Here is an 18,506-nt window from a genome sequence, read left to right on the forward strand (position 1 = left end):
CTGGCACCGCTGGGTCTTAAAGAACCCAGTCCTTCAGCTCGAGTCGTTTGAGGATAAGGTTCTCCACAAATAAGTCAGGGGAGGGTCCCTCCGACCTCTCTGGCACACCAAGGATACGGACGTTGTTTCACCGGCCCCTACTTTCCTAGTCGTCCAGCTTGCGTTCCGCCAGTTCCTGTGAGGCCTTGAGCACACGCACGTCCTGCTGAAGCTGAGCTACATCATCCACCATGCTGGAAGTCTTGATATCCAGCGACTTGACCTTCTCATTTGCTTTAGTAAGGTTCGCTCGTATGAGGTTGACTTCGAAAGACACCTTATCTAATTTGGCATCCAGAGTCCCCATTTGCTGTCCCAGGGAGGTTTTGACGCCATCTATAGCTCCCATGACATCATGCAGCGTAATGTCCCCCCCCAGATCCGGGAGTACGCCAGAGCCCACAGCAGGAGATCCCGCTCCATTCGGCGAATCTTTAGGCAGTGTATATTGGACCAGCTTGTTGGACTGTACTGGTTTCGAGGCTATCTGTCCCCTGGTGGAATGCTTCTCTCTGTCCTGCTTGGACGCCATCACACGTGGTCTGTAGATCCCAATTCCGTCCTCCATTCAAATATACCACAGCCAAGGTTGCTGCCCCCCAGAGTGCAGGCTCAGCAGGCTCAGCAGCCTCTACGTAAGGTCCCAGGGCCGGTCCCCCAACCGGAGAGGGGGAGTGGGGGGGCACCACACAAGTCACCTCTCAGCCGGGACGGCCGCTACTTGTCTCACACTCCCCGTACCTCCTTCGTCTCCATACGGGGTCAATCTGCCGGGGAGATCCAGGATATTCCCTGTGCCGCTCCCAATACTCCGGGCGGGCAGCCCGGTCACTCGAGCAGTCGATGTTCAAAGTCCGCCCCCACCTTCGGTTACAGGGGCCCGCTGCTTGACAATGTTAGGGTCTGGCCCTAAGTCCCGCCGACTCCCCCCACCAGCAACACCAGCATTCCAAGGAGATCTCGGTGAATAAAAGAGAGGGGGGGCACGCAGCGAAGACCCGACCCACACTCATTCCCCAGCTGAGTTCAGGCTGTAGTCCCTGCCGGTTCGAGATGACCCGTAGGGTCCCGGGCCCCCCAACACCGCTGTGCCTCAGCAAGTTGAGAAGGGAGGGGAGGAGGGGGCAGATGTGCCTTCGCACTTCTCCGCATCGCGCCCAAAAATCGGCGTCTTCAGCGGACCCAACCGGCACCTTCCGGCTTGGGTCGCCGATGTTGTTTGACTGGGGTGCGGGCGGCGCGATCACCCAGGTCGTCGGCTTCACCGCTCCGCATGTCCAGAATTAAGACGGGCACAGCTTCGGTCTCCGGCGACCCCCAGACCCCGGAGTCAGCCGTACCTGCTCCGCTTGACCTCCGGCTCAATATTCAGGCCTCGGGGGACAGGATCTTATTCAGGATTGTTGGGCCGGCGGACGGACTCGGCAGAGCCGAGAGTCTTCGTGGCCATTTTAGGTCATCTCGTAGCTCCTCCCACCCTACCTAGTTCTTGATCTCAGCCAGACCTGTGGCTTTTGGCTTAAGTCTCTGTTTCGAAGCCTTCGGTGAGACCAAGATTTTCACACAACACATGCATTGCCAAGCCAACTGGCTGCTGCCACCTTTCCTCCACAGGATGGCATTTCATAATTGTGGGTTATTTTAGTCTACTGTATTCTTTGCATACTCTTAGCCAGCATTTTGTTCAGCATAAGGTCTGTCACTTGTTCGAAGTGTGATATTCCATGTGGCTATCAGAATGTCATGACCTGTGCTCATCTGTCTGTTTCGTAGTGGTTCCTGACTAGCGTGCTACTCACCAAAAAGCACATCAACACCTCATCAGAGGTAGCAAGCGCTATATAAATTTAAACCTTTAGCCCTCTTCTATCCCCCGACTATACTTTTTGATCCAAATAACAGTCTAACATAACCACCACTTGAAGTTAATTTCATATTTCAACATACTAATTCACCACTAAGCGTTTTTAGGTTCCAGAGTAGCCTGCTACTCGCCCAAAAAGCATTTAGAGGCCTCCCTGCTGGTAGAAGCGCTACATAAATGCAATTACAATACAATACAATGTGTTTCAGATTATGCGAAAGTGGGTGGGGGACGTAATAGTATAGGCAGTTATAGAAATTATTCTTGGTTACAAAAAGACTTATTGGATTGAACACCTTGCATGCTCGTGACGGAACCATTCCGTCATGAGCCATGGTGGTGCGGTGCTGGTGACGGAATGGTTCCGTCACGGCCTGGCCGCCGAGTCTACGCAGCGCTGATTCCACGCCTGCGCTGAAGGTTCTATTAGGTGGGCGGAGCCGTGACGGAACCATTCCGTCACAAGCACAGCGCCACCGCGGATGTGATGGAGTGATTCCGTCACGAGCATGGTGGCACCCCGCAGCCCCCCTTCCCCCTAGCGCTGCGGCGGAATTATCACCGCAGCCAAAGGGTTAAGGAGACTTGCAATGTGTAATCAAAAGTTAAATTAATATACTGAGCCACCAAAAGTAAACAAAACGAATTTGAAAAATCGTAAGTGTATTATATCTAAATGGCACAAAACATATGTTTCATAGTTAGTTCTATTTCAAACAGTCATTAATTAGTGATGTACAAAATCCAAAGACATTGAAAAAGGTGACCAGCAGTAATACCCAATAATTTACACACTCCACTTGTCTAAGACACATGACCAAACACGTTGTAATAATACATATAGAATAGACAATAATATTGGACCACCATACTTAAAAGAAAAAAAAATGAAAAGGAGCAAAAGATACAGATAGCGCTGGTGTAGATTGAAACCAATTGTCCCACTACAGTAATGACATGCTTTTAGCATGCTTAGAAATAGTGCATTTCTCTATCATGGTTGAGACCCCTGTCTACTGCATGTAATTTAATGATCCATTGGGCCTCTGATTGTCATAGCAAGAGTACCTTGTTGCCACCACGTGGATGATTTTTGGTGAGTCCCCATAGTATAGAATCTTAGTTATAAGTTTTCCCAATTGGGACATTAATGGACAGGCATTTTGACAGCTGTAGATTGTTTGTAGAGAAAGCTGATTCAGTGGTCAAATAGTTTAAGGAAAGTTGAGACACAGGCACGTTCCTTAGTACTCAAGTCTCTCCCTACAAGCAGTTCCACTAACAGTACAGAAGGTACTAGCTTACAGACAACACCAGCACTCTTCAACTGTGCATCATCAGAGATCCAGTTTTCTCAGGGCAGATACTGTGGCGTTGACAGAGGCCAATCACACCAGCAGGTACTACTCTCATCTTATGCTTCCACCCCTGCATAGACTGTCATGTTACTTTAACTTGCAGTCACATGCCTACACTTAACCGGTAAAAGGCAGGATATGACATTTTTTCCCCAGCTGGAGATCCATCACATTGGACAAATGGGCCTTGCTAATCATTCACAGGGGCAATGCCCTGTCTTTCATTTCTACCCCACCCTGTTTTTCTCCCATGCCAGAGCTGCTCTCAGCAGACCATTCAATGATCATCCTTCTGCTGGCCAAGAGTGCCTTGGAGCAGATGATGGATTCGAAGAGAGGAAAGGAGTGCTATTCATGCTACTTCCTGTGTTGAAGAAGGAAGACGTCAGGCATATATTGGATGTCTGCTCACTGAATGACCATTTGAGGAAAAAGAAATTAAGGATCCTCACTCTGTCACAGAACTTTACTGCCCTGGGTCCAGGAGACTAAATGGTTCTCCTTGGATGTGCATGATGCATAGTTTCATATAACCATCTGCCATCCCAAAGACGTTATCTGCAGTTAACAGTGGGGTGGGAATACTTCCAATTTGCTGTGTTACCGTTTAGCCTAACCTCAGTGCCTTGGGTTTTCATGAAAGTGATGCATGTGGTCACTGCCCACCTTTGGGACTTGGGGATTCATTTGTTCTTGTACATTAACAACTGCTTCTCACGGTGGGCTAACCACAGTCAGTCACAGGCCACCTCCATCAAACTACTAGGCTCTTGATCACCTTTGGTGTTTCCCACAGTGCTTTATTTGTTACAAAGTCAGTGCCAGGGTCCTTCTTAGTAGGCCACTGCAACCTGCAACATCCATTGCCACGGCCAGCACTGCAAGTGACAGTACCAACACAAGTACTAACATCTGCACTCTTACAAGTTTGACAATTCAGACTATTCCAGGCCACCCACAGCTATAATAATGGTATGAACTGAAGGTATTATCAATTTTAATGTATATTGACTTAATAAACACTGTTTTGTGCTCATCTCGAAATTAAACAGACAGTCAAACCATGTTGTGGACTGTCACTAGAGCCGGTACTCACAATTAAGAGCCGAGCACCAAAAACCACAGCTCAAATTAAGTACTGGTTTTCCATCACTGAGTCAATGTCTCTCCTGAGCACTGCGCAATGGATTTCCTTCATTGGGGCTATCGTGGACACAGTGGTGTTCAAGGCCTTTCCATTGTCGCAGCAAGACCGAGACCTTCAGGATATGATCCAGATATTTGGTGTCAGTCCTGGGTTTCAGTGAGGACTGTTCTGAGGCTTCTTGGACTTCTAGCCTCGTGCAGCCTATTCACTCCGAACTCCAGGTGGCTTATTCGGGCCCTACAGTGGAACCTCAGATTTCAGTGGGCCCAGCATCATTGCTGCCTCACTGACTCCATCCAGATCTTGCAGGAGACAACCTGGGATCCTTTATGGCAACTGGCAAATGACAACCTGCGCCTGGCCATTCTCCCAGCCCAAACTTCAGGTTTGTTATGTATGCATCCATGCTGAGTTTGGGGGTTGGTCACCTTGGGTAGGTGGAGATCCGAGACCACTGGCATACAGTGGCCAGCTGGCCCCACATCAGTCTTCTGGAGCTTCGAACAATCTGCCTCGCTCTGAAAATCTTGCTGCCATCCATCGGGGTAGGCTGGTCAAGGTCCTCCTGGATAATAAAACAGCCATGTGGTATTGCAGCAAGCAGGGCAGGTTGGCCTCCTGGATCCTGGGCAAATAGGCAGTATGTTTGTCTCTAGAGGGGGTTGACTATCCAAACGTCTTTGTGATAGCCAACCATTCTGCAGAATATCTGCATGCCAGTGCACACAAGCTGAGCAGTCTTTGCTGCATGGTCTCCACCCAGAGGTTTCAGGGCTATCTTCGATCAGTGGAGCATTCCATGGTTAGATCTGTTCACCACTGTAGAAAGCGCACTTGTTCAAACTACTGTACTAGAGTTGCCTTTAGGAAAGTCACTGGAGGACATATTCCAACAGCAAAGGGAAACGGGTCTCCTGTTTGCCTCTTTGAGTGCTCCACATCTGAGGACGCAGGAGGAAAAAGATTAAGAAACTGATGTCAGTGTGCACGGGTGGCACTTATATGTCACTCCACTCCATCACTTCTGTGATGGTTCAGTCCTTGTGAAGCTACCCTCCCCCACCTATCCGAGAGTAGGAGCATTGCTGGCAAATGTGTCGGTTCTAGTCTGGCACATGGGAATATTCTAAAAGTAAGAAAGCTACATTTAGATACAGTATCCTCCTAGAAGAGTTTTACCGATGTTAAGTAATTTGTTTGATTTAGCTTTGCCTTTTTTGCCCCTCCTTTAGCCTCTTTCCTTCGTGGGTGCTCTATATATCACATATTCCTGGCTCCTCACCTCTCTAGTTATTTCTTTGATTTTGTTTCCTTCCATCATACCTTTGTCGTCCTTTTCTATGTATTTATCCATTGTTTTGCTCCAAACAGATCTATTCTGTGCCATTCTCTTCCCTTGTCAGGGCTCTCTCCTCCTTGCCGTCCCCATCCTTTACCTTCCCAATTCCAACCTGCACCCTTAGTACTCACACTGTAGCGACTGCTCTCGCCCGGAATCTCGAACAATCTGTGAGCTTATCTCTCCTAGAGACGCTGCTACCCCCTGTGTATGGCCAAAGTTGATTGGCCACTTTTTTCTTGTTTCTGAAGCCATGCTTTCTCCCTTCCCTTCTCTCCTAAATTTGCACCATTCAGACCTCTCTTAATGCACCATGGGGCACTAGAGGTTCTCAGCCATCACTCATGCCACCTTTCCTGGCCCCCCCTCCAGAATCTCCATCCCTGCTCAAGCTGGTCTCCCTCAATTCGAAGGCTGCAGCGTCATGAAATGTTTTTTTTTTTTAAAACAGATTTTATTGATTGCATGGGAATTATAACAAGCAATGCTCTGAACACCTGAGACAATCACTAGTAGCAAATTGTAAAGCATTAATATATGCAATTATTTGGTAATGGTCAATCAATTATATGCAAAAAACCCAGGATCAAACACCCCGCCGCCTCCCACCTACCTCCGCCCCCCCACCCCCCCGCGCCGCCGCTGCAGAATCCACCCGTATGGTATTGAGGACATAAACCTACTGCCAAGTGTGCCACAACATCCGCCCGGACCTTGAGCTGTCGGGCTGTCGGGGGAGCTGAAATGCATCTTCCTCAGGTGGCGGGTCCAGTTCCAGACCCCGGTAGTCTGCCCACCGTTTCCAGATCTTATAGTGTTTTTGAGGACAGCCCCTGGCCACATATATCGGCTGCTCCAGACCCATGCAGAAGTCCATCCCATTCTGCCAAGCTATAAGTGAGGGGGCTCGGGGCGCCTTCCAGGACCTCGCTATGTCCCGTTTAGCCAGGGTTAGTCCCAACAAGAGAAGATGCCGCTTCTAGCGATTGCCCCCCACATCGGCCATCACGTGGAGGAGGGCCAGCTTAGGAGTTCTCGGGAGTCCCCAGGCCAGGGCCTCATTCAAGCATCGGAACACCCCATCCCAGAACCTCTGTAGGACCCTACACTCCCACACAGTGTGCAGCAGCGTACCTACTTCTGACTCACATCTGAGGCAATTTGGGGAGGCTATTAAACCCGCCCTCCATACGCCCTTAGTGTAATATGTACGATGGAGGTACCGGAACTGTACAAGTCGCAAGCGCATGGAAATGGCCGCTCCCCTGGGTCCCTCCAGTTCCTCAACCCAGTCTTCCTCATCAAGCTCCCCAACATCCTATTCCCATATCGTTTTAAGCTGCGCTAGGTCTGTGGAGCTATGTCGCACTAAGGTTTGGTAAATACGGGATATCTTCCTGTCAGGCAATTCCCCCATAAAAAGCTGGGCTTCGATGGGACTAAACTCAGGTAATTCCTCCACCCCCTGGAGGTACGGAGTAAGTGCATGCCGGAGTTGGAGATATTTGTAGAACTGGGTACGAGGCATCTCAAATTCCTCCCGTAGAGTGTCGAAGGACTTAAGGACACACCCTGACATGACATCACCCAAAGAGGAGATGCCAATTGTGTCCCACTCCCTAAAGCCCACCAAGGCAGCGAGCTGGGGCAATCTACCATTCTGCCACAGTGGGGTCTCCAATGTTAGGACATTCCACCATCCCACCCTACGCAGAGCCTGACGCCATATCTGGAAGACAACCTGCATAATAGACGGCAGGGACCTCCTAAGGGGTGCCGAGTATAGGAGCGTATGCAATGAGGCAGTACCCATCAGTGCTCGCTCCACTATGTAGGCAGGATCTCTCCTATCTGCGTACCACCAATCATTCAAAACCAGAAGGTGGGACGCCTGGTAGTATGAAAGGACGTCCGAGGTGGCCAACCCACCCGTGAATGTGGATCGAAAGCAAGTCCGCAGGGCCACCCGCACAGCTCCCCCCTCCCACAGAAAGCCACTCAACGCTGTGTTAAGACGCCGGAAACAAACCTGTGGGATCAGCACCGGGTGATTTTGTAATTGATAGAGCAGGCGAGGAAGCGCCACCATCTTAAAGATGGCGGACCGACCATGTATGGAAAGCGGCATTCTGGCCCAGACCTTGAGGTCCTCCCGCACACGGTCCCATACCGGGGTGATATTGCGCTCCCGGGCCACGGCGGCGTCCTCTGTGAGGTACACTCCCAGGTACTTTACTCCATCAGCAGTCACCTGTAGCTCATTGGCCCAGTCCCCCACATGTTGCGGACCCCCCAGGGTCCATAGGGTAGACTTACTAGGGTTCATATAGAGGCCCGATGTTTCGCCAAAGATTTGTAATATTCGCAAAATGCGAGTCCCGAGTGCTCGATGTCCGTGAGGAAAAACAGCACGTCATCCGCATACATAGCCACTCTATCAACCACGTCGGATGACCACTGGAAGCCCCTCAGCTGGGCGTCAATCCGCACCCATGCCGCAAGGGGTTCCATCGCCAGTGCGAATAGATATGGGGAGAGAGGACAACCCTGCCTCGTCCCCCGGCGGATACAGGAAAGAGCGGGAGACCCCTCCACCTACTTGCACCGTGGCCGTGAGGTCTGTGTATAGGAGCCGCACATACGCTAAAAATCGGGGCCCAAGATTCAGACGCCCCAATAGGGCGAATAAATACATCCAGCTCAGGGAGTCAAACGCCCTGCCCATGTCCGCCAGCAGCAGTGCAGCCCGTTCTCCTAACCCTTGCCAGGCCAAAATCGCAACCTGGGCTCTCCTGATGTTGTGTTGAGTGGCGCGTTGCGGCATGAAGCCAGCTTGGTCGGGGTGTACAAGGTCAGTAATGTGGGGTTTGAGTCTAATGGCGAGGGCCTTTGCCAACCCCTGGCCTCGGTGTTAAGCAACGAAATCGGGCGGTAGGACTCATGCCTCTCCGGTGGCCGCCCCGGCTTCAGGAAGACAACGATCTCCGCATGCCTCCAATCCAGAGGAAGCTTACCACTCTCACGCGCCTCCTCAATGACCGGCCGGAAGTGGGGGGTCAGCTGCGTCGCAAACTGTTTAAAGAATTCGCTTGGGAACCCATTCGGGCCCGGCGCATTACCCGGGTTCAGTTCACCCAGTGCAGTGGTTAACTCTTCATCTGATAAAGGCCGATCCAGCACATCACGAACCTCATCTGAGACGGCCCTCGGAGGGCGGTCATCTATGAACCGCTGTACCACCTCCGCCTCCAAGCACTCCTGGGAAGCATATAGGGTCTCATAGCACAAGGCAAAGCTACCATCTAACACAGCAGGATCCAAGAGCGGTTCCCCGTCCGGCGCAACTATCTGGGGCAACGGCTGGGCATGCGTGATGCCCTGACATAGGCGATGTAGCATCTTGCACGATTTGTCAGGCCACTGATATATGCGGCTACGGGTAGCAAGCCAGGCTTGCCGGGCCTCATCCAGTAGCACTGAGGTGTATTGTTGTTGTGCCAGCACTAACTGGCGCCGCGCCTGTCCACCGTCCTCTGCGCTCCAGATCCTCCAATTCAGCCTCACGCCGCACAAGGTCCCTACGCTTTTCCCTCCGAGCCGCCGCGCACCACGAGATATCGATTCCCCGTAGTGTGGGCTTCATAGCTTCCCACAGCACAGCCGGGGACTCCACCGTGCCCTCGTTCGCGGACAGGTAGTACGCTAGTAGCGTCATGAAATGATTGTACCAGATTTTGGATGAATTCTGTCTGATATTTTTATTATAAAGTTTCATAGGCATAAAGAACTCTTAAGAAGCACAAATACGCTTTATACATTAAGTTATCAATGATTATGATTGGACACAATACATGTCTGCTCTATGTATGACATCTTTAAACGGACTGCACAAATACACTTTAATTATTGGGCTGAGAGAGGCTCCTAAGACTGAAGGCATGGATGGTTTTATCGATATACAGAGACACGGTGATCAATAATGAAATGAAATGTTCTTAGGATATGAATGAAATACTGATTTATGATATTTTATGCAATTTCAGTGGTTTAATATGGTATGTTATTTCTAACCCAATACTTTTAATGAACGTATGTAATAGCTCTGTTTTATGAAATCTGTTGTTTTTATTGGAATTATTTTTATTAATTGGACAATAAAGAATTGTATTTTTTTCACTCTAAAAGTCTCATTGTTTAAACATGGTTGAAAACACTTTTCGATTTCAAAATTTAGCATTGACCATTTACCTTAGTGTATTATTATACAGATTCCTTCAATAGGTTCGTGACACACACGTGATTGAAGTCGAGTCTGACGATAATGCTTAAAAAAAAAATAACAACATGTGATTGTCCTCAAATCTGGAGTTGGAACAATGGCTGTCCACTCCAGGTGCTAAGCCTGTGTTTGAAAAAAGACCTAGCAAGAAAACTCATTTGAACTGTCCACGTATGTGGTGAGATCTCGTCTGCCTTTATTTGCGTCGCCAGATTAATCAAAAACTTGAGAGACTCCACAGTAAAACTGCGAAATGGTTCAAAGTGGAAAAAAGTGTTCTAAACAGGAAATTAGGAAGATTACTATGGTCCCCAATGGAGCAGCTTGCAAGGACATAGATGTGTGAGACAAACAAAGGCTGATTAATAGATGGCAAAGAAGATTCCTTGCCTTGTGTCTATGTCGCAGAATTGCTCAGACTAGGGTGACCAACTGGCATGGGTGCAAATTCAGGAAGGTCAGTTTAAAAATTTAGGACAAAAATTCAGGACAGAAGGTAAAAATTCAGGCCAAACATTTGGGACTAAACATACGTTTTACAGACATATCGGAGGAGGCCGCACAATGGTATATAAGTAAATAGATAACCAAAATAAATGCAAGTCCAAATAAGTTTATATAAGGTTGAGGCAATTGTGCACTTCAGTTTTTCAGTATGCGCGCAGCTTTGCAAAGTGACATCAGGCCCTTTCTGCAATCAAGATTTGTGCAGAAGAATGCACACCGCATGCTGTCACTGTAATAGGGCCCATTGTCATTCTATATGTGATAATCATCTGCAGTCTCAGAATGACAATCGGCCAATCCAGTCTTTGCAAGGTCCAGGAGGGGCTGCTGAAGGCAGCCTCAGTCTACAGATAAAAAGATAAGTGGGAGAGGCCCGAGTGGAAACGTTTAAACTCATGGGGCCTCTTGCAGGGGAACAGCATACCTTCCTGAAATTCCCCAATTTTATTTTAGTATGATATCTGTAAGGTGTCCATAATTTGGGGACCCAAAATTCTGGACGCCTTACAGACATCATACTAAAATAACGGATGGTCCGTGAAATTTACGGATGGTTGGTCACCCGAGCTCAGACATGTTTTATGTAGATGCAGGCGGAAAAGAGGAAGTATTTACTCAGGTACAGATTGGGAAAGGAATATGCAGTCTTACAAGGAAGCGACTGTGCAGTCCCTGGGTGGTGAGGATTTGCAGCAAACGGCACAGTTGCAGAGTTCTTGGAACAGTTAATAAAGCGAACATACACGTTTATAATTAACAGTATTAATGAACATTAATATTCTGGAACTGTGATGATTAATGGCGGCCTTGGCTCATGTTGATAGTGGTAATATACTTATGTTTTAAATTATTGTATCTTTTGTCGTGCAGGGCCTGCATTCCCATACCTTAATTTAATTTTGTGCGTTACTGACTGTGATATTTTAATCATGTTTTATTAATTATACAGTATTTCCGACTTACCTATAGGGGTTTAAGCATGTACATGGAGGAATATTATTGTGCCTCGAAACACCAGCCTTTACCCTGATGCAGTATTCGTGTGCTCTGAACCAAAGTGCTCATTTATGAGAAAGTCACGCAGTGCAGAGCAGCAATCACCTTGCTGCATGACAGGTAAAGGCAGGTGCGGCCGACTAAGGTAAGAGCGGTGGGGCGGAAGCCGACAGATGACGAGATAGGTAAAATTATTATTTTTTTTTTTAAAGCATTTACCTTGCGCTTGCTTGGTTTTATTTATTTAGTTTGATTTTCCCTATTCCGCCGTCTGTTGCCTTCCCTCCCCACCACTCATACCTGTGCCGGCCGCACCTGGGTTAAGGGAAGGAATGTGCCGTATTTAGAGCAGAACTGCACATTCCCATCCTTTCCCCTAAGCTGGCGCCCCTTTAGCTGCCTAGCGCCAATGCAGTCACCCTAGCACCATGCTGCAAGGGTGCCTGTGTTGCATACTTGATTGTTTTTGTGCTGGAAGGTGCACTTTCCTGCTCAAAAGCAACCCTGGGAGACCTATTCCTTTTTCTATGTGTGCTGCTTTCTGTCACACACCACTCACTCTAAATTCATAGACCACACCACTGCCCCGGAACTGAAACACCACTCAAGCTGTTGTCACACAAACACTTCACTCAAGCTGCACTCACAAAGAAACATCACTCACCCAGAACTCACACAGACACATCACTCTCCCTTTGCTCTGCTCACTGTGCACTCACAGATGTACACTGCTTCGCATGCCTACACTCATTCAAGCATACCACTCACCCTGCTCTCACAAAGGCACACCACTCACCCAGTGAAGTCACACAACTCACCCCTCAATTATCGGGTTATTCATACCCCAGATCATGCAAACCAGTGTAAATTTCAAAGAATATCGCACCTCGTTATAGACATCCAGAGAATGCACACTTCTACTCATTCTAGCATTTCCCCCAGCAGTCTAAAATTTTCAGAATATCGTACGTCTGTATACACCGCCAGAGCTTGTACAAATTGTGATCATTCTAGAATTCATTCTAGAATGTCCCTCATTATACACTACCAGGGAAGCACCATGCATACTGGTCTTCAGTATCAATCAATCAATCAATCAGGGTATTATAAGCGCGCTACTCACCAGTGAGGGTGCTATGGCGGTGGGGGTGGGGGGAGAAGCTCCGGTCAGTCGAAGAGCCAGGTCTTAAGGGCCTCCTTGAAAATGTGTATGGTGCGGGCTCATCAGATGTTGATTGGCGGCCCGTTCCAGGTCTTGGCTGCGATGTAGGAGAAGGTTCTTCCACTCGTTCTACCTCTGTGGATGTGTGGGGGCTCGGTGAGGACGGCAGATCGGAAGTTCCTCTTGGGTACATGAAGGAGATTCTTTCATGGAGGTATTGGGGTTTGGTGTTTTGGAGGCATTTGTAGGCGTGGGTGAGTATCTTGAACATTACTCTTTTCTCAACGGGAAGCCAGTGGAGGTTACAGAGGTACTGGGTGATGTGCTCATGTTGAGGGATGCCGACGACAAGTCTGGCTGCGGTATTCTGTATGGTTTGGAGTTTGCAGAGCAGAGACTTGTTGATCCCGGCGTAAAGGGCGTTTCAGTAGTCCAGTCTGCTGGTTATGAGTGCTTGGGTGACGGTCTTCCTTGATTTGGTTGGGATCCATTTGAAGGTCATTCGGAGGATGCAGAGGGTGCTGAAGCAGGTGGAGGTGACGGCGTTGACCTGTCAGGTCATCGAGAGTGAGGAGTTGAGTACGAAGTTGAGGTTTCAGGCGTGGTCCATGGGGCTGGGGGGCTGCTGTGTGCGGTGGGCTTCTAGGAGTTGTCCCATGCAGGGGGGTGGGGGGGTGTCTGATGACGAGGAGTTCTGTCTTCTCCGAGTTGAGCTTCAGGCAGCTGCTGCTCATCCAGGATGTAACGTCTTTCATTCCTTCATGGAAGTTGAGTCTGGTGAGGAAGAGGATGAGCTGTGTGTTGTTGGCGAAGGATACTATGCTGAGTATGTGTTGTCTGACGATAGCGGTGAGGGGGGCCATGTAGATGTTGAAGCATGTGGGGCTGAGTGACGATCCTTGGGGTACTCCGCGGTTGATTTCCGTGGGTTTGGAGAGGCAACTCAACAGCATAAGCACTGATCTTTCGTTTGTAATAACTCACCACATGACACTGATCAACTTTACGACATGTAATCTGGTCCTCAGTTTGCAATATCTCATGCGATGACACTGACTCTACAGCATGCACTCCGGTTCGCAATATCTCCATGCGTGATGCTGATACAACTGCACAGCGTTCACAAAGCATACGCTTTAAAAAAAAGTATTTGCCAGCATATTACTTTTCCAATTTATAACTGTGCCATGCAAGCCATTTTCATGGTATCTTTTTGCTATTTCCGGTGTTGAGCTTTCACAGCATTGATGTTTTGTTTGCATTTTTCAAGCGATTCTCTGAATCAAAGTCACACTGACGGCAAAGATATGTCAGCCTTTTTCTTTACTATTAAGTCAGCCTCTATTAAACAGGGTGGTTTGATTTCAAAAGATGCTCAGCAAACTTGTTTCCGTTTATTACATCGCACTTCACTTACAACCGTCATTGTATTTAATCGAACATTTTACTGAGGTAAGCTCAACAGAGTGCAGGAACACCTGGAGTAACAGCTTAAATTGACCACGGGATGCTTGTCTATCTTTTTATGTTGCTGCATTTAGTGGTCAGCTGTCATCCTACTATTTGAACACTTCAGCAAGCCTCTCACAATATTATTATTATTATTATTATGTTTCTTATATAGTGCCAGAATCGACCCCGGAAGGGGTATCTCCGCGCTTGCCTTGGGAACCTGTCCTGGCTTTTACCTGTGAGATAGCCCCTACAGGGCATCCCTAAGGTGAAAGCCAGGCATCCCGCCGCGGGGGCCGTTGTGGAGATTAAGCAAGCTTAATGCCCAGAGTTGCAGAGTGTGAACCCATGATTAGGTCAGGCACCGAAGCGAGAATTATCGAGTCCATGGACATTTGAGCTCAAGACCCTGCCGCATCGGGAATTGAACCCTGGTCCCGGGTCTGACCTCTCACAAAGCGCAGATACACCAGTTTCCCTTTCCGAGTCACAGATAAAATATAATTCACGCCCTATGTTTATCCTCGCATCTTGGTGAAACTGATACTGTACTTTAACCAATGGCAGCGCCCTCATTAAATCCTCACTAATCACAGGAATACAAGTTCCATTCCCAAGGTAGTAATAGAAATTTTAAATGCGCTCATTGCTTACCTTTGCTAGAATTCTATTCAACTGGTGTTACGCCGCAGAGGATAGAGTCAAGATCCAAGGAAGAACAGGAAGCAAATGCCTCCAGCAATGATTAGGAAGTGATATGTGAAAATCCCCCCTTCTATTCTCATACGCTCAGAGTATCAAGTGTCAGCCAGTCAGGGGAAGAAGCAGGATCCTAGAATGATGTTCTTAACTACGTAACTGATGTGGGCGAGCTGAGAACTCGACTGAAGCCCTGGAAAAACAGCTACTTTAGGCAGCGCCTGATTGCCCTTACCTCTGCCTCACAGACTCACACTGCGCATGCAGGATTTGGGGGATACAGAAGTCATCCACCTCACATGCGTAGCATGTTTGTAAACGGCTGTGAGGCACTGCTCATTCTAGGCTGGACAGTATATGTGCCCCTGACTAGTCTTTCAAGCACTTCCGCCTTCCTCCAAGGTTGGTGGGGCTTTGCCCCTTACTCCCTCATGCAGGAACTGCCCCTGGTTACGCCTCCCATGGGAAGGTGTAAGATTTGGGCGTATTTCCAGGTTTAGATGTTCTTGAACATCTTGGAATACATCCAAAACCATGGCAGCTGCATGGGAAACCCACACAATGCCCACTGAACGCCTTCCCAGAGCAGAGCAACTCAACGCAGCGATTTGCGCTGCGTTGCATTACTCCAGGTTTTTAGAGCCATGCAAAGTGGCTTTGCATGGCTTCAAAAATCTGACTGAGGCTCGCGATATGCATATACCAAGTTGTGTGGTAAAATCACAATGCAGGCCTCTCATAAATATGCCCCCAAGTCTTCAAAGTCCCCTAGCATTATTGTATACTTTTTGAACAAGTAGCACTTTCCAGGTGTGTACCTCATCATTATCTATCTATCTATCTATGAATCCCTTCAAAGCTGAATTAGATTCCCCGTTTCCTTTCGAGATTTGGAAACCTCCTGATTGCACAGCATATATATTGTTAACCTCTTCGCTGCGGCGGCTATTCCGCCGCAGCGCTAAGGGGGTGGGACGGCCGCGCGGCGGTTCCGTGCTTGTGACGGAACCGCTCCGTCACGGCTCGTGGGTGAGCTGTGCTTGTGACGGAACGGTTCCGTCACGGCCCCGCCCGTTCTTTAGAACGTCAGCGCAGGCGCGGAATTCGGGCCACGCAGGTGCAGCAGCAGGGCCGTGACGGAACGGTTCCGTCACCAGCACAGCCCACCCGTGGCATGGAAGAGGTTAATAAAAAGCCTGACTCAATGGATAACATCCAAAGATAGGCAAGGGTTAAAAGTGCACGTACTATACCAACAACGCTGTCTGTTGTTTATCTGGACCGTGTAAACAGGAAATGGTTAACCATTAAAAGAGACAATTTTTGTTGGAAATGTGATCAGAGCAATACAAATTAAATTGACCTGTGGCAAACCTGTCCTTTGAGAGAACCTTGGCGGGAAGAACTTAAATTACACTTCAGTCTAGGAGGCTCTTCCTGGTACTAAATATGAATACGACACAGTTGTACATCTTGAACAAAGGATTGTTAAAGGCTTATCCTAAAAAAGTTGCTTTTTAGGAATGTCTGCATTAGCAGGCTGCGATTAAGTCCCTTTCACTAATCTGAAGAAAAAAGCATGCTTTAAAGCAGAGGATGACAAGAATAGGCCACAACGAGCGAATGTCTGCAGCTACTAGGGAATTGCAGATGCACTTATCTGACTTAATTTACAATTTTACTCACGATTCTATACCGGTTGGGATGCCCCTGAGCGCCGTCCTTTATCTGTTCCGTCCTCTGCAGTGCTCCTGGGAAATATCTACTTACAATACAAGGGATTCTGCATTCCCTGCATTTAAAAGCAGTGTCTAATATCGTTATAATCGGCGACTCTGAGCACCTAGTCGCCTTCGCTGGGCATAATTAAAGCAGCTGTTTAAAGCAAGGAAAACCAAACATTGTTTTTCTTTCTTCTGCTTTGTGTTTTTTTTACTCTACAGTACCAAGTAGAAAGTCGGTATTTATGGCAACATGTTTATTTTTTGCACTGAAATGATAGAAATGTTAGACTATTTCTGCATGTTTCTGCTGCTTTTTTTTTAAACAGACTTCTATTCAACTGCTTCTAACATCTTTTTTCCAACAACTAGCTAACAATGGCTACTTTTGTGTTTCATTTTCCACTAGTGATTCTATTTTTATTTTTCATATTTGCAAACATGCTCTGTCTATCATATGAAAGACCTATGCACCAAGGATTTCAGTAGGTTGTGGGGACGATGATGGTGTGACTATGCATTATAATGAATACAGTTTCCCTGGCCATACATGATAAGGATATTGCAAGTCAACTTCGAGTTTCGTAACCATAGAAAGTAACTCTGCCTTCAGCCTTGTTCCACTATAAGGACATGGAACTCCTCAGTGACGTCCAATACTTTAAGATATGGGTACTTTATCCCACACCTTGTTATTGGTTTATCTACCCCTACCTGTTGTCCCTAAATTATCAAACACTCCACTGCCTACATATTCTCAATTCCAGCTTTGTCAGTTTAATATGTCTCCAGGTACTGTTCACTCCTGACATGTTAATAATGGATCAACCTTCTCCTGGACCACAGTGCAATTTACACCATCACCACCTTAAAGATACATCTCAAACAGCACTTCTATTACCTCTAAGGGTATCCTGTCAACACTGCAAATCAGGGAGGGTGGCCTGCATACATATCTGCTCCCAGTGTCTGATCAGCATCTTACAAGTTATAGTAATTGTAGGAGTTTAATCGCATCAATCCAAGCACTATAAATACTGGTCTCTTTTCTGGGGGAGCTGCAACACATCACAGAGTTCTACTACCAGATGTTGCAAAAATCCAAGACCAAAGCTGCCCCGATTAATGAACCAAAGGATCAGTGGCGTAGCTAGACCTTTGGCCCTGGCGTAAGAGTGCGCGCGGGGGGGGGGTGTTGGTGGATACTGGCGATGGCCGCAGGTAAGAGAGGGAGGCTGGCGTTTCCCTTGCTTCTGCCGCCTACAATGGCCGCATGTACAAGCAAGGGGGTGGGAAGAGGCTGCTGCTCCCAAAATATTTGTCGCCCAGGACTATCTGCCCCCTTGACTCACCCCCCTGCTATGCCACTGCAAAGGATAGACCATGCATGGACCCCCGTTGGACAGACAAGACCTGAGTGATTTAAGCTCCTGTAAGTAAACAGAAAAAATACTCACAAGTAGTAGCCACAAAGCTCCCCTCAAGCACATACCATAAAGAAGAATACCCACAACACCAACTTCACAGCCACACATTTGGGTGTCATGTCAGTCCAACATGGCTGTCATCTTACTTATGTCAAAAAGATAAGTGTGTGGCCAGAATAGCAGTGGCCAGGTGCTAGGGCCTAAAGGTACCTGGGTGGCACTGCTGTGCTGCAGCCACGGAGGCAGTAGTCTCTTTCCTCCAAGAATAGTGCAGAGGATGGACAATGAAAAGCAATACATGCAGAACAGTAGTAATCCAGCCAGGCAGGCGGTAGAGTCTATGAGGCTTGGAATAGTATCTTCTATGAGATTTCATCCACAGAGCAGTTGTTTAACGCTAATCCCAGAAAATGAAATGACCAGATATAAGGGAAGAGACTGCACAGCAGCATTTCTACACTCACTGAGGCCTTTGACGGAACGGACCTCACACTGCAAGGTCTTTTTAGAGAATTA

This window comes from Lissotriton vulgaris, chromosome 10 (genome assembly GCF_964263255.1).
Source record: "Lissotriton vulgaris chromosome 10, aLisVul1.2, whole genome shotgun sequence".
Taxonomy (NCBI): domain Eukaryota; kingdom Metazoa; phylum Chordata; class Amphibia; order Caudata; family Salamandridae; genus Lissotriton; species Lissotriton vulgaris.